This window comes from Bos indicus, chromosome 29 (assembly GCF_029378745.1).
Source record: "Bos indicus isolate NIAB-ARS_2022 breed Sahiwal x Tharparkar chromosome 29, NIAB-ARS_B.indTharparkar_mat_pri_1.0, whole genome shotgun sequence".
Taxonomy (NCBI): domain Eukaryota; kingdom Metazoa; phylum Chordata; class Mammalia; order Artiodactyla; family Bovidae; genus Bos; species Bos indicus.
Window position 1 is genome coordinate 38,463,104 of NC_091788.1, and position 23,707 is coordinate 38,486,810.

A 23,707-nucleotide genomic window follows, 5' to 3' on the forward strand; every position below is an offset into this window, starting at 1 on the left:
AAGATTGGCACAATAAAGGACAGAAAAGTCAAAGACCTAACAGAAGCGAGATTAAGAAGAGGTGGCAAGAATGCAGAGAAGAACTATACAAAAATGGTCATACTGACCGGGATAGGGATGATGCTGGGGTCACTCACATAAAGCCAGATACTGGAGTATGAAGTCAAGTAGGCTTTAGGAAGCATCACTACAAGAAAAGCTAGGGAAGGTGATGGAATTCCAGCTGAGCTGTTTAAAATTCCTAACGAATGAGGCTGTAAATATGCTGTATTCAGTATGTCAGCAAATTTGGAAAGCTCATCAGTGGCCACAGTGCTGGAAAAGGTCAGTTTTCATTCCAATGCAAAAGAAAGGCAAAGCAAAATAATGTTCAACCTATCCTGCCATTGTGCTCATCTCACTTGCTAGCAAGGTAATGCTCAATATTCTTCAAGCTAAGTTTCAACAGTACATGAACTGAGAACTTCTAGGTATACAAGCTGGTTTGAGAAATCAGAGATCAAATTGCCAACAAACACTGGATCATAGAGAAAGCAAGGGAATCCCAGAAAGAACATTTACATCTGCTTCACTGACTATGCTAAAGCCTTTCACTGTGTGGACCACAACAAACTGTGGAAAATTCTTAAAGAAATGGGAGTACCAGATCACCTTATCTTTCTCCGAACAGGTCTGTATGTAGGTCAAAAAGCAGCAGTTAGAACAGACACGGAACAACTGAAAGATTTAAAATTGGGAAAGGAGCATGACAAGGTATACATTGTCACTCTGATTATTTAACTTATATGTAGGATACTTCATTCAATATGCTGGTCTGGATAAATCCCAAGCTGGAATCAAGATCGCTGGGAGAAGTATCAACATCCACATATATGAAAATGACACTACCCTAATAGCAGAAAGCAAAGAAAAACTAAAGAGTCTCTCGATGAGGAGAGAAGATGAAAAAACTAGCTTAAACTCAACATTCAAAAAACTATTCACAAAAAGATATTCAATATTCATGGCATCCAGTCCCACCACTTCATGGCATACAGATGATGTAAAAGTGGAAACAGTGACAGATTTTATTTTCTTGGGCTCCAAAATCACTATGGACCTTGACTGCAGCCACAAAATTAAAAGACACTTGCTCCTTGGAAGGAAGAAAGGCTATGAAAAGCCTGCACAGTGTATTAAAAAGCAGAGACTCACTTTGCTGCAGAGCTCTGTAGAGTCAAAGCTATGCTTTTTCCAGTAATCAGGTATGGATGTGCGATCTGGACCATAAGAAATGGTGAATACCAAAGAATTGAGCTTTTAAACTGTGGTGCTTGAGAAGATTCTTGAGAGTCCCTTATACAACAAGGAGATCAAACCAGTCAATCTGAAAGGAAATCAACCTCTGATCCCTGTTGTCTCAGCTGAGGCATGTACTGAGGGCTTCCTGGTGGAAAGAATGGATCCTTCCACTGCAAAAGTGCCTAACCATGGCAGCTCCAAGCAAACAGTTTGTAGCCCCAGCCATGGAGAAACTCAGAAAGGCTGAGAGCTCTGTGTACCCTGGGTCTACCGATACATGCGTTGCATTCTCCCCAGCAGCATTGGAGGCCAAGGAAGGGGCATTCTGGGCCCTGGAGGAGGGGGATGGCTCAGTGATCCACTGGGGCCACCACTTACCAAGTAGGACTGGAAAGGACAGAGCAGGCATATGTGGCAGAGAGCCTGTGATTGGGTGTGAGAACAAAAGGGAACCAGCTCTCCATGAAGTACCTCACCCAAACTCTCCTGGAGGAGAAGCCTAGTGATAAGTTCATCTGAGATGGGATGAAGAGAGTTTATTTCATTACCCCTTATGGCATCACTGACTTGATGGACGTGAGTCTCAGTGAACTCTGGGAGTTGGTGTTGGACAGGGAGGCCTGGAGTGCTGCGATTCATGGGGTCACAAAGAGTCGGACATGACTGAGCAACTGATCTGATCTGATCTGATCTATAGTTCCTCTGAATGAGGAGGTGGTGGAGTTGGTGGGTCATCACAAACTCTTCCATGGCTTAGACTATCTCTCAGTCGCTCTTTTTGGGGCTGCCTCTCCCCAGCTTCAGTCATGTAGTTCTGGAGGAAATTGACAATCATGTGTGCTGCTGGGTCAGGGCCAGAAGACCATGTAAATTCAATCATAGGACCCCATGGCCCTGCCAGAATGGCTGAGTTAGGACTGCACATGAGATCTGAGGTGGGTCTTTCAGGGAACACCCTTGAACTTTGATGTCTTCAATCTTTTCTTTCCTTATTGGAAATGCCTTCAGGATATAAAACCCTAGGGCAGGTAGCTTGGACTCCCTCACTAGGTGTAGTGGCCTTAAGGAATAAAGTTGTCATGGTAAGACCATCAAAGAAGAGGGAATGAAAGAGTGAGGGTGTAAAATAGAGAACTGATGAATTCTGATTTCTTGGGTCCAGTCACTGAGATGTTTGTATTTGCTCTGAGTCTTGTGTCCTGGATTCCCAGAATCATTTCAGTGAATCTCCCCTTTCCTTGAAGCCAGGTGGAGGTGGGCTCCTCTCAACTGTGATTCAGACTTTGTTCTAGATCCTTTCTGATCATTGTACATCTCCCAGACACAAACAGAGGCACCTGTTTATTTAAGTACCATTATGAGTGAAACACTTTATTCTTTACTTAGAATTGTGTGCAGACCACCAAATACAGTTCACCAGCATCCTGGCAGGAGTACCCAAGTGTGATTTAGTGTTTGCTTGGAGCAGCCTTACTGATTCCTAAACCACTCCAAGCATTTATACTGCCTGTGCCAGGCCAATCCTGTCATTTCCTTGATCAAAGACTGAGAAATACAGGCTCAGGAAGACATTACCCAGGATCCAGGTCTCTCTAGATGTCCTCACTGTGTTCTCTATAAAGGTTGTATAGCAGTGGCCTCTAGAATCCTGGGGGAGTCAGAGACACACACCAGTCAGCCTGAGCCCTTACATGCGACTCCCACAAATATCTAGACCCAGCATAATTCTTGGTTTTATTTCCCTCTTTTGGTAAGTATCAAGGGATTTTCTCATTAGCAGGGGATATGAGAGTTCATCCATAACCAAAAATGGCCAAGATATTAGTTTGCCATGAGGAAGCATGTGGGGGAGCGGAGGACTGGGAGTTGGGGATACAGAGGAATGATAAACATCAAAGTCCTACTGTAGAGCATAAGGAAGTATATTAACTATCCAGTCATAAACCACATGAAAAAGAATAAGAAAAAGAATATATATTTCTGTATGTGTATAACTGAGTCACATTGCTGTGCAGCAGAACTAAACACAATACTGAAGATTAGCCACACTTCAATAAAATTTTTAGAAAAGAAAAAGAGTGTCCATAGTTCTCCTATCTCCCTGTTTCTTTCCTGCTGACTCCTGCTCCTTGTTTTCTCTTCAGAGAATGCTGGTTCTCCTCCTTCGTCCCCACAAATCATATTTTATTAAAAAAAACCCTTTATTTTGTATTGGAGTATAGCTGATTAACAATATTCTGAGTTTAAGGTGGACAGTAAATGGACTCAACCATATGTATCCATGTATCCTGGTCCCAAAAATATCCCTCCCATCCAGGTTGTCATATAATTAAGCCGAGTACCCCTTAAGCTACACAGTAACTAGTTGTTGGTTATCCATCTTAAATAGAGCAGTGCCCACAACACATTCTTGAAGACTTAACTTAGCAACTCTGGGAAGCCTTTTTCGGCCGGTACTACCCTCTTTGGACACTCAAGGCTTGGGTGAGTAACGTACTCTGGTTCCTTATCCCCATAAGTCAGTCTGCAGCCCTCATCAACCCAAGTAAGTCCCCAGGGCCCCAATGCAGAGCACCTCAGGATGCCATTTGCATGGAATCCAGTGCAGTTTTGCCTAGAACCAAGCAACCCTCCATATGGTTCCATGAGTTTACAGTTTTAGAATTCCTGAAATTCCCTCCCTTTCTCAAAGCCTTTGAGCCCATCAGCCAGCTCTGAACTGCCCTAGGGAGCTGACACGAAGCCTCCACCCTGTGCCAGGGCTGAGCAGTCACTGTGCACACTTTATTCACATTAGCATCCAGCCTCCACACAGAGGGGTCAGGTAGTCTGACTCACAAAGGGGGCACCCGGCCAGAGCAAGGGGAAGATGCATCCGAGAACTAGGCTGACCATGTAATTTATCATCCAAACCAGGAAAACTGTGAGAAGGGAAGGGAGACTGTTAATCCCTATGGTGGGACAGCACACTGTGACTGTCCCCAGCCATTCTCCTTGTCACATGACTTATTTCAAGGACTGCTAGAGCTGACTTTCTGTGTGCATCCATCTGAGGGTTCAGATTGAACTGAAGCTCTTTGAACACTGAGGACCTGAGTGATCCCCTCTCCTTGTGACTCCCTCATGCCAGCATGGCGTGGTGTCTCCACATATATTTCAGGATGATCAGTGTCCCAGACGGCCCTGTACTCTCAAGTGGTTCATGTTGTGGGAGGCTCTGGCCCAGCCACAGAGCTCAGCAGCATCTGCAATAGTGCAAGATGGCCTGCAGAGGGCGGGATTCTCCCAGCAGCAGGTCAAGGGTTATTTCAAGTTCCTATTTAAGAACCACCCCTCAGGCTTCTCCCCTTACCTTGAGGATGTAGGCTTGAGCTGGGACTGGGTAGTTGATACCATTGATGGTGAAGATGATAGAGGGCAGGGTATTGACGGCAAAACATGAAATTTAGTGCTGTTAGAGACAGAGGGAGAGAGGTTGGCCCTAGAGATCCTTCTTGTGTGTGGAGATTGGGAGTGACCCTGGGGCATGACCCTTCACCTTGGAATCCCGTGGCGTGGCGCCGATGAGCTTCTGGATGTTATTGACCAGTCTTCTTGGGCCAAGGATCAGTGATGTCCTAGTGTCCACGAGGGCCTCGCATCCACCAGAACAAGCAATAACCTTTCTTCTCATGGAAGGGCTGAGAGACAGTGTGACAAAGTAGGCATCAAGGTCACTCTGAGTCTCCCCAGAGCTGCCCTCTTCACGACTGTCTCCTAAACAGCGCTTTGTCTCTTGCACTCTTTTCCTTTGCTCCCGACATTGTACCTTCCTTGACATTCTTGAATGCAGTACTTGAATACACCAGGCTCTTTTGAACCTTGACACAAGCTGGTCTTCCTTCTTAGAGGAGCCCCCTCCCCTTTTATTAGCAAATGTCTTCTCATCTTCCAGATTCCAGCTTAATTGTCATGGTTTCAGGAAAGTCTTTCTCCTGGTGTTTATCAGTCTCCTTCCTTGATAGTCTCTGTAGACACTTCCTCATGTCTAGCACGTACCAAAGTCACAATTCACTATGTGTGTGTCTCGTTTCCTGTGCATCTGCCTTCTTATATGGGAGGGCAAGTTTTACCTCATTGCCTCCTTAAAGTGCCTGGCACACAGTGGATGACCAAGGCTTGTCTGTTTAGTGAGTGAATGAAGACTGTGAGAATAATGAAGGAGAAACACCCAGATAGCTATATCTGGTGGGGAACAAATAAAGGGTCAAATGCAGAATGAAGATGGAGATTCGTGAGGGTAGCAGATTCTCATAGTGGTGGGAGAGAGGGGCTCCTCTGGGAGAGGGTGTCTGCCAGCACTGCTCCTACAACCAGCTCAGACCCTGAAACCCTAGCCAGGAATTACATGACTAGCCCACAGAAACTCCAAAGGACAGGTCAGCTTTTGTCTGAGGGTATCACACAGAATCCTATCAATTATGCCTTTTGTCTTCAGGTCACTCCTGGATCCCACATTCCTGATTCTCTGTTATAGCCCCTGCCCCACTGTGTGCCTATGAACGTGGGATGTCTTTTTTATTATTTGCTTTTATGTCTTAAGACTTCAGCAAATCTCTCTACACTGGTCAGTAGTTGCTCCCTTAGGAAACCAGTATCCCCATTTTCTCAGGACTTCCCCTGCTTTAATAGTGATATTTGTCTGTATTGAGAACTTCCTTGGTCACAGGGAGCCCCGGAGAGTTGGTCATCTTATACCTCTGTTCAGGCGGGAGAAATTCTCCCTAATCCTCTGTTCACCACACTGTAGGGTCCTCTAACCATGCTCCATGCCTCACAGGGCAGTGGGTGCAATCCTCTCCCAGCTGCACAGACCTCTCCGGACCCTTTTAGGACCCTGGTCAGAGCACTGGTCAGAAGGCTTGGGGATTATGAACCCATGGATTGTTTGTGTATCTATGTTCTTATGTGTTTGTTTGTATGTGTATTTGTATGTGTCTCTGTGAGTGCTTGTGTGTGTCTGACTAGCTATGCATGTTTATATGTGTCTCTGTGTATGTTTATATGTATCTGCTTGTGTGTTTCCATGTGTCTGTGTGTCTTTCTTTGTCATTGTGGGTGGTGTATATGTCTGTGTGACTGGGTGTCTGAGAATGCATTTGTGTGTGTCTGCCTGTATCCGTGTACAGTAGCAGGAGCATCACTTGGGCTGACCCTCTGAGGGAGAGGCTTTCCGGTCCATGTGTACATTCCAGTCACACACGTGGATCAATGGTACCCAGAGAACTCCCTGGTAGTAAGATTTATCCACCCCACCAAACATCACCACACTGCCTTTAGCCCTGCATGTGTAGAAAGAAGAGAGGGGGGTTCCTTGGAGGACAGTAACAACAGCACTGTCTGAGAGCTGTGCTTGTCCACCCATCAAGGCGCTATTAAGTTCCCCACCTACAGATGAAGAAATTGAGGCTAGGAGCAATTGAGATCTAGACCGAAGTCAGTTACTGGCTTAAGAGTGGCACAGAGGAGGTTAGAAGCTGAGTCACCTGACTGGGATCCACCCACTGTATCTTCTGAAGATGCCCTACCTCCTGGGACATGAGTGCTCAGATACACTCAGAGGACAGGATGCTGAAGCATATTGGCTTTCTCCTTGTCTACCTTGTCATTTTTCAGGAAAATAAACCCTGGGAGTTCTAAGGGTGTGGGTTCAGGTCACCCAGAGTTGGCTCTGCTGGCCTGTGACCTCTACTGTCCAAAGGGCCCCACACTCAGAAGGGACCAATCTCTGTCTTCCCTGTCTTGAAATGCCTAATATTTCTTGAACAAGGAGTCCCACACTTTTGTGTCCCACACTTTCATTTTTCACTGGCTCCTACAAATTGGGTAGCTGGTCCTGGGCTTCCAGTGAAATGCTAATGAGGAAGGAAAGATATCCACCATCCTTCTCCTTCCTTCCTTATCAAATTCATAAGCAAATCCTAATGCCTTTCCCTTCAACTTGTCTCCTGTTGCCTTCCACTAGCCTTCCTCCTCACTCACCCCTCTAGACCAAGCTACTGGTCTTGAGACCAGGATCAAGGTTGTGTTCCAATAAAATTTTATTTATAAAAGCCAGGGGGTGATGTCAGGTAGGGCCCTGGGGTCATAGTTATGGTGGGTTAGATTATCTCTCAGGATACTTCTTTGTCAAGTTTTCTATAATTTTCTTGCAACTAAAAGCATCTTACAGCTAATTTGGAGAAAGAGATTGTCCATCTCAGACTTACTTGCTCAAGTAGAAGGCAAAAACAGGCTCAGAAACGGCACCTTGATTCTTCAGCTTGTCCAAGATGGGGATGGCTCCAGTGAAGGATATGTTAGGGTAGTTCAAGACCAAGACGCCATCAAAAGGCATCTCAAACCAGGATTACATGAAGGTTAGACCGAATGGCTGGTCAGTACTTACAAGGTCCCCAATCTGTGGGAGAGAAGAGTTTCCCACATATAGATATGTGAAGTGGGGCTAGGACTGGGTTGGGGTGCACTGCCTTAAGATCCTCTGAGAAGAATAGAGGCTGGCTCTGACTTCGGTGGCCCACAGACGGTTAGACCAAGCTGGGAGGGGAATTTGGGTTCCATTTGAGAGAGGTTGTGAATTTTAAAACATCTGCCCCTCTGAAAAATTTTCCTTATATTTGCTGTGAAGGATGGGGCTGGATATCATGATATTAGTTTTTTAATATTTAATTTTAAGCTGGTTGAATGTGTCCAAATGTTAGTAGGCAACACCTAATTTGTCACTGTGATAGACTGCTAGGGCACCAACTCACCATTCTGAGCACTGAGAAAGGAAAATAATCATCAGCATTTATGCTATTTTTCTTTCTATTATGCATAGGTTATGTAACTACAAACAGTTTTCAGGAAAACAGGCTAGACTGTCCCTTCTGGGGATGATGAAAAAGTGTTGGGGAGCAGCTATAATACAGATGAAGCCTCACTCACTGGCCTGCAACTCACCTGCTTCCCCCCAGTTTCTGAAAAAATAAATGGCATTAAAATTGGAAGAGGAACAGTTATTTAGTCTTAAAGGAGAACAACCAAGTGAAACATATGACTACATTCTCTCAATAAACTGTGAGAAGACATCTCCTTTTTGAGAATCAGGGAAATTTGTATGTGGACTGGATATTAGATGTTAATTTTATTGGGAACAAAAGAGCATTTTTTTTACATCCTATCATTTTACCCCAAACACTCATTATGCATATTTTGTGAAATGTTCATCTCATCCCTCAAACACTTAAGGAAAAATGAATAAGGAGTAAAAGAGAGAATGAAATGAGTGTCTGCCTTGATTTAAAAACAGATCTGCCTAGCTCCTATGTATTGAATTGTGTCCACCCTTGACTCCCAATGTGATGGTATTAGGAAGTAGTGCTTTTGGGAGGTACGCAAGTTGACATGGGGTTTTGATGGTGGTCCCTCATGATGGGATTATCCTCTCCCTCTTTTTCTCTCTTATTCTCCCTCTTTCTCTCTCCCCCCCCCCCCCACAAATGAGAACACAGCAAGAAGGAAAAGGCCTAATTCAAGTCAAGAATGTCTTCACTGGGAACTCAACTGTCCACCACCTTGATGTTGCATAGTCTCCGGTCTATTACTACCTGTGGGACTAAGAGGTTAGCTTTGTAGTTATTGATGCCAAATGATGAAATATAGGGTTCATGACCTTCTTCTTTCTTATATTTGTTATGTTTGAAATCATTTTATAGTAATAAGTTCATAGAATGAAGTTTCTATCTTAGTGATACCCTGAGGGGCCCAAGATAGCAGATTCAGGCAGGTCCCCAATGAGTGAGTGGTTGGAGGACCACATGCTCCTTACTCCAACTCTTCTTTTGTCATCTGAAAACCATCCCCCCCCCCCCCCCCCCCCCATGCCTGACAACTTTACCTCAAACACTATCTGCATCTCCACTCCCCTGCTAAGCTACTGAATCATGTAGTTGGAGATCTAGATGATTCAGAACAGGGTCTGGAAGGAGAAGGAATGCAGACATTTTTAGAAAGAATGATCTGGGCAGACCCCTCTTTGGTTTTCCCTTCTTTATTGCCATCTGCAGGTGAGGGATAGGGCCTGGATAGAGAGGAAGCCACAAGAGAGACTGCATGGATATTTGAAAGAGAAGGGAAGAGGAATTCAAAACCCAATATCCAGGAGGTGGGCAGCTTGCACAGGACCCAAGAGGGAAGGAAGAAGCACTGGGAAAAATATAGTGCCTACCTGAGGGCCAGACCTACCTGAGTCTTCCTGTTAAACTTGGAGGTCACGTTCTTCCTGCTTTAATTTCTGCTCCAGATGTGGAGGGGATAGAGCTGTAGTCACTGCTAATGAGTCACAGGGAGAGGGACAGCCTCCCCAAGGAGACCTTGGATTTCACTCTAACTGTGGGTATCATCTCAAGCCAGAGAGCAAACGGCAGGTCATCCAAAAGATGACCTACTTTAAATAGTATTCAAAATACTACAAAATTTGTCTAAGAGTCCTGGCATATCTTGTTCCCAGAGTTTTTTAGAAGAGATGATTTGTTAGCCTAATTGGGTTCTGCTGAGGATTCTACAAGCTTCCCCATTGGTATCTTTTGACTTATAACTACCGGATCTCATCCCACAGAACCAAAATGATGGTAAGTTCCAGGGGCAAGGCCTCTAAGGTCACAGGTGTCTCAGCAGCTGTGTGCCAGTTGGTCTACCACTCTCAGTCCTGAGCCAGGACCCATGAACATCACCAGACAGTTACAGCCCCCTGCCCACCAGAGGCAGCCTCAGCTTCCTCAGCAACACCCACCTCTGAGCCACTTGTCCACTGATTGGCAGTGAGCTTCAGTCTGTAGCAAGTGCTCTGGAGCAAGTCCAGTGTCCCTCATCCAAGAGATGGGAAACTGAACCCTGGGGTGTATGACTCACCTTAAGGCTGCAGGTAAGTTAGTGAAGATTTGGGACCCAGGAACTCTGGTTCCCAGTCTAGGAGACTTCCAGGAAGGGAAAGATGAGAGAAAGCTCAATTGCATCCACTGCTGGGTAGCTCTCAGATGTCTGCAAGCACCAGAGTGGAAGTTCCTTTCCCTTTGTCCCTCAAGTCTGGTTCCCATTTTATCAGCAGACCTGCCTCCATGTAGCAGCAGGAAAGCAATATTCAGGGCTGTTTCTTCTGGGTTCCAGGTACAGTGGGGGTGCCCAGGCTGTAGTGACCCCAGGAGGCAGTCGTGCAGGTGGTGACTGACTCACTCCCAACTCAGAATCTCCAGAGCTCCCGCTCCTCATTCACACAACACCGACCTTGGGTGACTGGATAACATGCACCTGCATTCAAGCGAGAAGCATTCCTTTCTCAGCCTTCTGGTAACTTAGATAAGTGTCTTATGTTTCCTCAGAGAACCCCTGGTGAGCGAGGCTGGGGTCTGAGACTAGCCTGCATAAAATGTATGTGTTCCCTCTTTGATGCTCAAAATAGACCTTGGAGCTTCAAAGGCCTTGAGAGGGTTACAATCACACTTATTTTTCTTCAGGACTTTGCTTTATGAAACTGGTTGGAGAAAAAGACAGAAACACAGGACAAGGCTGGACATCTCTGGGTCCCAGCTGATTGTGAGTTGAGTTCCATCCACCAGGCTTCACAGTCAGGTGCTGATGTTAATCACAAGCCACCTTTGAAGAAGGAATAGAGGAAAGAGTTTTTGGGCAGAGAGCAGTGTGGTCAAAGGGCCATGGGAATCACATGGGGCAAGATGAAACAAGAGTCATTACTTGTTTCTTTGCTCTATCAGTTCCTTGGAGTTTCTACTCCTGAGAACAAGTACATTGAGATAGTCAGAGGCATTGGTGGTGTCCCTTGCACCTGATGCTCCTGGAGATAACCAGTTTGTGGACATGTCCCTGAGTCCAGAGCATATTCAGCACTGTGATAGCCCCAGGTTCTCCCTTCTTGGGAAGGCTGACATCGCTCATTGCTGCTAACTCACAGCTGAAGCATGGGATGAGGTCATGGTGGTTGACCTGTAGGCCATGTTCCAAGCATGGAAGGAAGGTTAGCAGTGTAAGGGTAGCCATTTATTAAACTTGGTTACCTTGGTCTTTAGCAGGGACTACTTCCCACATCTAGAATGTTTTTCTCCCAGCTTTATGCATGGCCAGGTCCTTCTCAACATTTAGCATCATCTCATACGTGTCTCTCTCAGGCTTGCTTTCCCAGGCCACTCCACTCCCACAAGCACAGATCATGATCCAAAAAGTGCCTATAGACACTTCCCTCCATCAAAACAATAATTATAGTTACCAAAGTGGAAAGGTGGAAGAGGGATAAATTGAGAGTTTGAGATTAATATCTGTATACTATTCTATTTAATAGATAATCAACAAAGACCTACTGTACAGTTCAGGAATTCTGCTCAATAGTCTGTAATAACCTGTATGGGAAAAGAACCTAAGAAAGAGTGGATACATGTGTATGTATAAGGGAATTAATTTTACATACAATTAATATTAATACAATACTGTAAATTAAGTATACTCCTATGTAAATTAAAAGATGAATTTTGAAAAATGCTTATGTTTATAGACTCATGGAGTTCTTTAGACTCGCAGGATTCCAGATATGATGCTGGAGATGGCAGAGTGGGTGCACAAGTTGAGACATTATCAGAGGTTGCATTTTCCTGAGCTTTGGTTTCTTTTTGGTTCTAGTGTCACCTTTGATTAGTCTTTGGAGAATCTAATACAAAGGCTCCGAGAAACCTGTGCGGTGTTAGTTGAAGAATGAGAGGGAGGTGCTAGTCAGAGAGTGAAATCCCAGCTCCCTAGTCTTGGGTTGGGGCACGTTTGAGGCACAACTTATGTCCCAAGTTCCCTATGAAAATAGGCTGTAGCTTCTCTCTCCACGACTTGCATGATATCAGACCCAGACTGTTTCATCCTTTTTCATGCCCTGCTTCCCTTGAGACCTCCCTGATATTTCTATGAGAATATTTTTAATGTAAATTGATTTACTTTAATTGGAGGCTAGTTACTTTATAATATGGTAGTGGTTTTGCCATAAATTTACAGAATCTACCACAGGTGTACATGTGTTTCCCATCCTTAACCACCCCCCTCCCCATCACATCCCTCTGGGTCATCCCAGTACATCATCCCCAAGCACCCTGTCTCAGTCATCAAACCTGGACTGGTAATCCATTTCACATATGATAACATACATGTTTCAATGCAATTCTCCAAAATCCTCCCACCCTTGCCCTCTCCCAAAGAGTCCAAAAGACTGTTCTATACATCTGTGTCTCTTTTGCTGTCTTGCATATAGGGTTATCGTTACCATCTGTCCAAATTTCACATACATGTGTTAGTATACTCGCACAGAGTTGGACACGACTGAAGCAACATAGCAGCAGCAGCAGGAGCATACTGCATTGGTGTTTTTCTTTCTGGCTTACTTCACTCTGTATAATAGACTGCCAGTTTACCCACCTCATTAGAACTGATTCAAATGCATTCTTTTTAATGGCTGAGTAATACTCCATTGTGTATATGTACCACAGCTTTCTTATCCATTCATCTCCTGAGGAACATCTAGGTTGCTTCCATGTCCTGGCTATTATAAACAGTGCTGCAATGAACATTGGGATACACGTGTCTCTTTCAATTCTGGTTTCCTCAGTGTGTATGCCCAGCGGTGGGATTGCTGGGTCCTATGGCAGTTCTAGTTCCAGTTTTTTAAGGAATCCCCACACTGTTCTCCAGAGTGGCTGTACTAGTTTGCATTCCCACCAACAGTGTAAAAGGGTTCCCTTTTCTCCACACCCTCTCCAGAATGTATTATTTGTAGACTTTTGGATAGCAGCCATTCTGACTGGCGTGAAATGGTACCTCATTGTAGTTTTGATTTGCATTTCTCTGATAATGAGTGATGTTGACCAACTTTTCATGTGTTTGTTAGCCATCTGTATGTCTTCTTTGGAGAAAAGTCTGTTTAGTTCTTTGGCTCATTTTTTGATTGGGTGGTTTATTTTTCTGGAATTGAGCTTCAGGAATTGCTTGTATATTTTTGAGATTAATTCTTTGTCAGTTGCTTCATTTGCTATTATTTTCTCCCAATCTGAAGGCTGTCTTTTCACCTTGCTTATAGTTTCCTTCATTGTGCAAAAGCTTTTAAGTTTAATTAGGTCCCATTTGTTTCTTTTTGCTTTTATTTCCAATACTCTGGGAGGTGCGTCATAGATGATCCTGCTGTGATTTATGTTGGAGAGTATTTTGCCTATGTTTTCCTCTAGGAGTTTTATAGTTTCTGGTCTTACTTTTAGACATTTAACCCATTTTGAGTTTATTTTTGTGTATAGTGTTAGAAAGAGTTCTAGTTTCAATCTTTTACAAGTGGTTGACCAGTTTTCCAAGCTACACTTGTTAAAGAGTTTGTATTTTCTCCATTGTATATTCTTGTTTCTTTTGCCAAAGATAAGGTGTCCATAGGTGTATGGATTTACCTCTGGGCTTTCTACTTTGTTTTACTGATCTATATTTCTGTCTTTGTGCCAGTACTATACTGTCTTGATGACTGTAGCTTTGTAGTAGAGCCTGAAGTCAGGCATGTTGATTCCTCCAGTTACATTCTTCTTTCTCAAGATTGCTTTGGCTATTCGAGATTTTTTGTATTTCCATACAAATTGTGAAATTATTTGTTCTAGTTTTATGAAAATTACCATTGGTAGCTTGATAGGGACTGCATTGAATCTATAGATTGCTTTGGATACTATACTCATTTCCACTATATTAATTCTTCTGATCCATGAACATGGTATATTTCTCCATATATTAGTGTCCTCTTTGATTTCTTTCACCAGTGTTTTATAGTTTTCTATATATATAAGTCTTTTGTTTCTCTGGGTAGATATATTCCTATGTATTTTATTCTTTTCATTGCAATGGTGAATGGAATTATTTTCTTAATTTCTTTATATTTTCTCATTATTAGTGTATAGGAATGCAAGGGATTTCTGTGTGTTGATTTTATATCCTGCAACTTTACTATATGCATTCATTAGCTCTAGTAATTTTCTGGTGGAGTCCTTAGGGTTTTCTATGTAGAGGATCATGTCATCTGCAAACAGTGAGAGTTTTACTTTTTCTTTTCCAAAATGGATTCCTTTTATTTCTTTCTGCTCTGATTGCTGTGGCCAAAACTTCCAAAACTATGTTGAATAGTAATGATGATAGTGGGAACCCTTGTCTTATTCCTGACTTTAGGGGAAATGCTTTCAATGTTTCACCTTTGAGGATAATGTTTGCTGTGGTTTTGTCATATATAGCTTTTATTATGTTGAGGTATGTTCCTTCTATTCCTGCTTTCTGGAGGGTTTTATCATAAATAGATGTTGAATTTTTAAAAAAGGCTTTCTCTGTGTCTATTGAGATAATCATATGATTTTTATTTTTCAATCTGTTAATGCAGTGTATTATGTTGATTGATCTGTGGATATTGAAGACTCCTTGCATCCCTGGGATAAAGGCCACTTGGTCATGGTGTATGATCTTTTTAATAAGTTGTTGGATTCTGTTTGCTAGAATTTTGTTAAGGTTTTTCCATCTATGCTTATCAGTGATATTGGCCTATATATGGCATCTTTGTCTGGTTTTGGTATTAGGGCGATGTTGGCCTCGTAGAAAGAGTTTGGCAGTTTGTCTTCACCTGCAATTTTCTGGAAGAGTTTGAGTAGGATAGGTGTTAGCTCTTTTCTAAATTTTTGGTAGAATTCAGCTGTGAAGCAGTCTGGTCCTGGGCTTTTGTTTGCTGGAAGATTTCTGACTACAGTTTCAATTTCTGTGCTTGTGATGGGTCTGTTAAGATTTTCTATTTCTTCCTTCCTGGTTAAGTCTTGGAAAGTTTATTTTTCTAAGAATTTTTCCATTTCTTCCAAGTTGTCCATTTTATTGGCATATAGTTGCTGATAGTAGTCTTTTATGATCCTCTGTATTTCTGTGTTTTTTGTTGTTGTTGTTGTTGTTGTTGTGATCTCTCCATTTTCATTTCTAATTTTGTTGATTTGATTTTTCTCCCTTTGTTTCTTGATGAGTCTGGCTAATGGTTTGTCAATTTTATTTATCCTCTCAAAGAACCAGTTTTCGGCTTTGTTGATTTTTCTTATGGTCTTCGTTATTTGTTTTGCATTTATTTATGCCCTAATTTTTAAGTTTTCTTTCCTTCTACTAACCCTGGGTTTCTTAATTTCTTCCTTTTCTAGTTGTGTTAGGTGTAAAGTTAGGTTATTTATTTGACTTTTTTCTTATTTCTTGAGGTAAGCCTGTATTGCTTTGAACCTTCCCCTTAACATTGTTTTTACAGTGTCCCATAGTTTTGGGGTTGTTGTGTTTTTATTTTTATTCGTTTCTGGTTTTCTTTGGAAGAGATGATGCTAAAGCTGAAACTCCAGTACTTTGGTCACCTCATGCGAATAGTTGAGTCATTGGAAAAGACTCTGATGATGGGAGGGATTGGGGGCAGGAGGAAAAGGGGATGACAGAGCATGAGATGGCTGGATAGCATGAATAAGGGAAATGTAAATTATAAATATATTCACTAAATCCAACAAAATAATAAGGCTAGATAACATAAAACACATAGTAGTATCAGGAGTAGTTTGGATGCACATTGCAAAAACCTAAAAAAACCATAACTTTAGCAGGATGAAATTCTCCCACTGAAACAAAGCTGATGTGGGCCAGAGACAGCATGGGTGGCATCCATCTCCAATGTTACATGATTGTCCAATACAACTTCAAGATTTCCAGCTATCACAACTAAAATCCAGGGAGCAGTTAGGAAGTAGGTAGGGAAGGAGACTCATCTCTCAGCTAAATCAGCTCCTTGAAAGCAGTCTTCCAAAAAATCCCTCTTACAGGTCTGCTTGCATGTCAGTCACCAGTCATGACCAAGAGCCCGATTGGGTAGGAAATGCAGTCTTTAGTTACTTGGCTCATGGCTATATAACAAACTATTTTCAGTTTTGAAAGAGAAGCAGAGAATAGATCATTTTGTAGGCAGCCAGCAGTATCTGACTTAAAGAACAAACCTTTTCTGAATATATTAGGCTGAACAGCTGGGCACAGTGTGGGAGCCAGGAGGAAGGAGCAGCCATGAGAGACAGCTGGATGGATCTGAACTGTGGTCCAGAGAAAAAAAAGACAGACTGGTCAGAAGAGATATTCTAAGGACTGAAGTGATGATCATACATACCACATGACCCAATTTGTTTTGAAAACTGCTTTTCCAACTCGGGTCCCAAATGTCTATCAATTCTTCAGCTTCTAAATACCTTGTCTTTGTTACCTCACATTCTGACCTACCTGTCTCACCTTTCTTACTTCTCTTCACATCACTTCACCATCCAGTCACCAGCATTACAAGATCCAGTACTGAGGAGTTAGCAACACTTTCTAGAAGTGTGTAGAAAAACAATGACTATTTCTACTTTAATATTAGTTTCTCCTGATCTAGGTCTTTTGAAGGACTGATATGGATAGAATTATGGAGATCTCACGTTTCCTCTAAAATCCCAAACAAGAATGTGATTTCCTTGGGCCTGGAGGGGATGCTCTCACTTTTGGATCCACAGGTCTTAGCAGGACGGTAAGTCCCCTGTGTATGAACAAGTTACATTTCAAAAGGGTGTTCAAAAATCCCAATTTCTTCATAAGTCCATCAAAGTTACTTAGACAGCCAACTAAGACAAATGGCTATAAGTTACTGCAGTTTAATAGCTTTATGATAGTTTTCACACAAATAATACATAAAAAACAAACACAAACAATAAAATAAACATTTTTAATCTTGCAGTACCTGGATAGGGCATGGCAACCCACTCCAGAATTCTGGTCTGCCAAGAGGAGTCTGGCTGACTACAGTCCATGTGTTGCCAAAGTTGAACACAGCTAAGCAACTAAGCACACTCTTAAAAATAGAATAGTAGTACCATCTATATTAACACTGCATTTATGCTTCCTTTCAGAAATCATAGGCTTGAAATAAAAATACTGCACTATTGTACTCCATCAGCTACCCTTGTAGCTCAGTTGGTAAAGAATCTGCCTGCAGTGCAGGAGAACCGGGTTCAATCTTTTGGTTGGAAAGATCCCCTGGAGAAGGAAATGGCAACACACTCCAGTATCCTTTTGGAAAAATCTCATGGACAGTGGAGCCTGGTGGGCTGCAGTCCATGGGGTCGCAAAGAGTCAAGCCCGACTGAGCGACTAACACGTATTGTACTCCATACAGTTCTGTACAGTAAAGTACACAAAAGCACACCCACTTGTCTGGGACGTGCCCAAGACAATGTGTGTCAGATCTGTGAACTACCTGATGTGATTGCACATTAAAATGCACTTTTACATATTTGAAAGTTTTCAACTTGAAGGTTTGTTTGTAACAGACTTGCTACACAGGTGTTCAGTGATTGTATGTAGAGAATGAACAAGAGAGGAGAGTAAGGAGCTGCCTGTTCTTTCCATTCTTGCATGTATTATGGCCGCTCTGAATAGGAATTCCATTGAGCATAATTGCGGCCCTGTGTATGGGAACATCACTGCAAGGGACAGAGGACCAGAATTCCAGGACATGGCACAAGAGCCATGGTTGGTTGAAAAGAGCCAGGAGTGCAAATTAGGAGGAAACAAATTGTCACTGGTTTATGTGAAAGACTCTGCAAATATCATCTGATTTTTTTGTAGTGATTGAGCTGTGGTTTAGAGGAGCAGTCTCTGTTGCTCAGTATGAGCAAAGAGAGGAGAATGAACCATGAAAATCGAACATGTGTCCCAGGTCAAATATATCTAGTATTGAAGAGATGTAAGTCCTGTCAATTTATCTGCTCCTTCCTGGAAAGTTTTAGAGTAGTAAAGGAGGGAAGGTCTGCACTATGCTAGCACCTTCTTCTTCTTCTGTCCAGTGAACATTGATTTCTAATGCCATTTCTATATAAACAGAGGATGTACTTCATATGATTGAAGGCTTCTAATTTACTGTTCCATATAAACTTTTGGTGCTGTTCTGTGCCCAGGCACATGGGGCCCTGGAGCCTGGCAGGCTCTGTTTTGGCTGCAGAGTGCGGTGTATGGGGATTTGCTGTCATCTGGGGCCTGGGGTATATCTTCAGTCTGGATTCACATCTGAGGGGTTAACTCTAGTTGGGTTTAATTCTATCATCTTGCCCTTTATCTTCAGTTTGTCCCATGTTCTTTCTTCCCATGTCTCTTTTTATCCCTGATTTCTTTGTGACTGAGTAGATTTTATGATTCCCTTTTATAGACTTTGTCTATTTTTTAACTGTCACTTTTTTAAAGTAGTTTTAAGATCCATGGTAAGCATCTTTAACTTTCTAGTCTATCATTATTATGATAATTATTAAATTATATATTTATTTATCATTTCTTTGGCTTTGTTGGGTCTTAGTGTGGCATGCAGGATATTCCTTGTGGTAGGGACTCTCTATTTGAGGAGGGCAAGCTCAGTACTTGCAGTGTGTAAACTCTATTTGAAACATGAAGGCCTAGTTGCTCAGTGGCATGAGGGATTTTAGTTCTCTGGCAAAGAAATAAACCAGAATCCCCTGCATTGCAAAACAGATCCTTAACCACTGGACCACTGGGAAAGTCATTATAATTACCTGTTAATATATATTACATGTTGATCATTTGGGCTACTGTTCATTCCCATTGTAGATCCAGATTTCTCCTTCCTTTTAAATTCCTTCTGACTTGAGACCTTTTATAAAACACTTATTACATTGGTCTGTTGGTGGTGATGCAGTCTTGTAGTTGTTGTACATCTGAAAGTATTTTATCTTGTTTTTGATATATATTTTTCTTGGGTATAGAATTCTGAGTCAATTCTATTTCTCTCAGCACTCTAAGATGTAATGCCAGTGTCCTCTGGTTAACATTGTTTCATATGCTTAATCTGCTGTCATTCCCATTTTTTGTTCTGCTGTGTCTGTTTTTCCTCTGGTTATATTTCTTTGGTTGATTGTTTTAAGCAATGAATTATGATATGCCTTTGTATAGTTGTCATACTTCTTGTCCTTGAGTTAATTGAGCTTCTGTGTGGGTTTAAAGCTTTCATCATATGTGGAAAAATTTCAGCCAGTAATTATGAATTTCTTTTCCTTATTCTCCTGTCTTTAACTTCCTGTTGGATTCCATATATATATATTTTAGTATTCTTAAAATTGTTTTAAAATTCTGTGATAGACAATTAATTTTTTTCCACATTCTTTCCATTACTATTTTCCATGTCTCTATTTAACATACTCAATACTCTTCAGCTTCATGAATATAAGGATTATTGTTGTAGTAAGCATTTTAATCTCCTTCCCTGCTAATTATGTAATGCATATTTTTAACTGTGTTTTTACTAATTGGTTTTTCCATCATTATGGATATTGTCTTGCTTCTTTGCACATCTGGACATTTTTTTAAAATTCATATATCTTAATTAGAGGATAATTACTTTACAATATTGTGAAGGAACTAGGACAAAGAATTTCACAATTTATATGGAAATTTTAAATTGGATGTTGAATGTGGTCATTTTTACCCTTTGGATGCTGGATGTTTTTTAATTATTATAAATTATTCCTGGCACTGTTTGCAAACACTGTTAATTTCTTGGAAACAGTTGTTCTTTTTGAAGGCTTGCTGTTCAGTTTTTTAAGCTGAGATGAGACCAGACTTTAGACCAGACTTTTTATTCCCCACTAACAAGACAATATTATCTTAAAGGCCCTACTGATGTCATGGGAATTATGATTAATTTCCATTCTGGTGGGTGAGGACACAATTATACTAGGCTCAATTTGAGGCTCAAACGTTGTTCCCTATAATTCTGACCAGTACTATCAACTATCCACTGAAAACTGGAGGGGTATCATCTGTACCTTTCCACAGTTCTATCTGTGTAGCTTTCTCCTGTGAACTCTTAACTATCTAGAGTCACAAATCTCTATTCTTGGGGAGACTGTCTCTGCCTAGATACCCCCTCCATGTATGTACTGGAAACTATTTCTAGAGTTGGGGCAATTGTAGAATTCACCTTGCTTGCTCCCCCTACCCCCAGGAATCCATTCTCTGCTGCCAGATGTTTGATGTGAAAAACTACTCTTTCATTTATCTCGTCTATTTTGGAGTTGTTTGAGACAGGAGGATAAATGTGTCCTTTGCTCCTCTATGTCTACCAAAATGGAAGTCCCCTGCATTCAAAACTCACTGAATGCCTTGTGAATGCTAGGCACTGACTCTGTGCATGGGTGCAGACTTGATTGGGGGTAAGTTTGGGGCCTTAGTGAGGCCCAGTCTTGCTGGAAAAACATACCAATTACAAATAATATTTTCTATGGAGTATGTTCAATTCAGTTCAGTCACTCATTCACGTCTGACTCTTTGCAACCCCATGGACTGCTGCACGCCAGGCCTCCCTGTCCTTCAGCAACATCAGAAACTTGCTCAAACTCAGGTCCATCAAGTCAGTGATTGCATCCAACCATCTCATCCTCTGTCATCCTCTTCTCTTCCTGCCTTCAATCTTTCCCAGCAACAGGGTCTTTCCTAATGAGTCTGTTCTTTACATCATTTGACCAAAGTATTGGAGCTTCAGGTTCAGATTCAGTCCTTCCAATGAATATTCAAAATTGATTTCCTTTAGCATTGACTGGTTGGATTTCCTTGCAATCCAAGGGACTCTCAAGCGTCTTGTCCAACACCACAGTTCAAAAGCATCAATTCTGAGAAGAGGAGCCAAGATGGCGGAGGAGTAGGATGGGGAGAACACTTTCTCCCCCACAAATTCATCAAAAGAGCATTTAAACGTCGAGTAAATTCCACAAAACAACTTCTGAATGCCGGCAGAGGACATCAGGCACCCAGAAAAGCAACCCAACTCTTCGAAAGGAGGTAGGAAAAAATATAAAAGACAAAAAAAGAGACAAAAGAGGGAGGGACGGAGTTCCGTCCTGGGAAGGGAGTCTTAAAAAGAGAGAAGTTACCAAACACCAGGAAACCTTCTCACTGCCGAATCTGTGCCGAGCTTTGGAAGCACAGAGGGCAACATAACAGGGAGAAAAAATAAACAAGTAAAACTCGCAGATTGCAAGCCCTACGGTAACTCCCCCAGCAGAGAAGCAGCGCAGACGCCTGCACACGCCATTAGCAAGCGGGGGCTGGGCAGGGAGGCGCGGCGCCGGCTGCATCGCTTAGAGTAAGAATCTGGCCTGAATACCCTGAGGACTATCTGAGCAAAATAATTTGGGCTAGCAAACCAGACTGTGGGATATCTACCACACGAAAAGCCAGCCCCAACCTAAGACACTGCCAGGCCCGCGCACGGAACAAAGGACTGAACAGAGATAGCCGGCTGCAGACCTTCCCCCTCCGGTGACAGGCAGCCAGAGCAGGAAGAGGGCAATCGCAGCCCCAGAGAGACATTATCTATAAAACTGTAAGCAGGCTTCTTTGCTAACTAAAACTTCTTGGGGGTCTGGACGGTCAACATCTGCCTGAGAAGGTGCGCCGGTTTTACACCCAGATAACCGAGTGGCGGGGAGGCGATAAGTCGCAGCATTGGAGTTCGCCAAACACCTCATCACCTGAGCTGCTTGGACCTGGGAAGAGCACAAAATGCAGGCCCAACTGAGTCTGCGCCTCTGAGGACTACCCGAGTGCCTGAACCTGAGCGGCTTGGACCTGGGAGGCACATGCAGCCCAGGGCTGGCCTCGGATTGTTCTCCGCGGAACAACCTAGAGCCCGAGCAGTGTGGGCAGGGAGGCTACACGCGCCGTGAGTGGGGGCAGACCCAGTGTGGCTGAGGCACTGCGAGCGCACGCCAGTGTTATTTGTTTGCAGCATCCCTCCCTCCCTCCCCACAGCACGACTGAACAAGTGAGCCTAAAAAAAAAAAAAAAGTTTCCCCCACCGTCCCCTTTGTGTTAGGGTGGAAGCCAGACACTGAAGAGACCAGCAAACAGAAGAAGTTATAACAGAGGGAAACGCCTTGGAAGCTATGGGCAATAGATTAAAACCCCGTGGTTACTACGGACTACATAGGAAGGGGCCTATAGATCTTGAGAAATATAAGTTGGACCAAGGAACTAGCCAAAAATGAACTGAACCCACAATACAACAAAACCAGAGAAAGTCCTAGATATATTTTTACTATTTTTATGATCATTCTTTCTTTTTTTTAATTAAAAAAAATTTTAAGTCCTCTATTGTTCCTTTAAATTTCACTTTTATAACCTATTACTTTGCAAAAAAAAAAAAAGACCCTATTTTTTTCTTCTTCAGCAAACTTCATATATATATTTTATAATTTTTTGACCTTGTTTTTTTTTTTTTTTTCTTTTCTTCTTCCTTTTTTTAACATTGTATTTTTGAAATTCCAAACCCTACTCTAGATTTTTAATTTTTGCTTTTTGGTATTAGTTATCAATTTTGTACCTGTATTTTCTTTATAATTTTCGTGACCTTGTTTGTTTTTCTTTGTTCGTTTTTTGTCTCTTTCTTTTCCTTCTTCTTTTCTTTAACATCGTATTTTTGAAATTCCAAACTCTACTCTAGATTTTTAATTTTTGCTTTTATGTATTTGTTACCAATTTTGTACCTTTAAGAACCCAATCTTCAGGACCCATTTTTCACTAGGGAGCGAGATTACTGGCTTGACTGCTCTCTCTCCCTTTGGACTCTCCTTTTTCTCCACCAGGTCGCCTGTGTCTCCTCCCTAACCCCTCTCTACTCTACCAAACTCTGTGAGTTTATGTGTGTTCCAGATGGTGGAGAACACTTAGGGAACTGATTACTGGCTGGATCTGTCTCCCTCCTTTTCATTCCCCCCTTTTATCCCTCTGGCCACCTCTGTCTCCTTCCTCCTTCTTCTCTTCTCTGTATAACTCCATGAACATCTATGAGTGGTCCAGTTGTGGAGTGCACATAAGGAAGTGACTACTGGCTACCCCACTCTCTCCACTATTGATTCCACCTCATCTCATTTGGGTCACCTCTAACTCCCTCGTCCCTCTTCTCTTCTCCATGTAACGCTGTGAACCTCTCTGAGTGACCCTTACAGTACGGAAACTTTTCATCTTTAACGTAGATGTTTTATCAATGGTGCTGTATAGAAGGAGAAGTTTTGAAACTACTGTAAAAATAAGACTGATAACTGGAAGCAGGAGGCTTAAGTCAAAACCCTGACTCCAGGGAACTCCTGACTCCAAGGAACATTAATTGAGAGGAGCTCATCAAACGCCTCCATACCGACACTGAAACCAAGCACCACACAAGGGCCAACAAGTTCCAGGGCAAGACATACCAAGCATATTCTCCAGCAACAAAGGAGCACAGCCCTGAGCTTCAATATACAAGTCACCCCAAAAC

The 23,707-nt window shown here is 42.4% G+C and overlaps 1 pseudogene; it reads right to left on the minus strand.

Annotated features, from left to right (window-relative positions):
- Nucleotides 1-2,779: 2,779 nt before the first annotated feature.
- LOC109554093 (pregnancy-associated glycoprotein 1-like) lies at nt 2,780-11,312 on the minus strand (annotated as a pseudogene).
- Between the last annotated feature and the right edge of the window lie 12,395 nt (nt 11,313-23,707).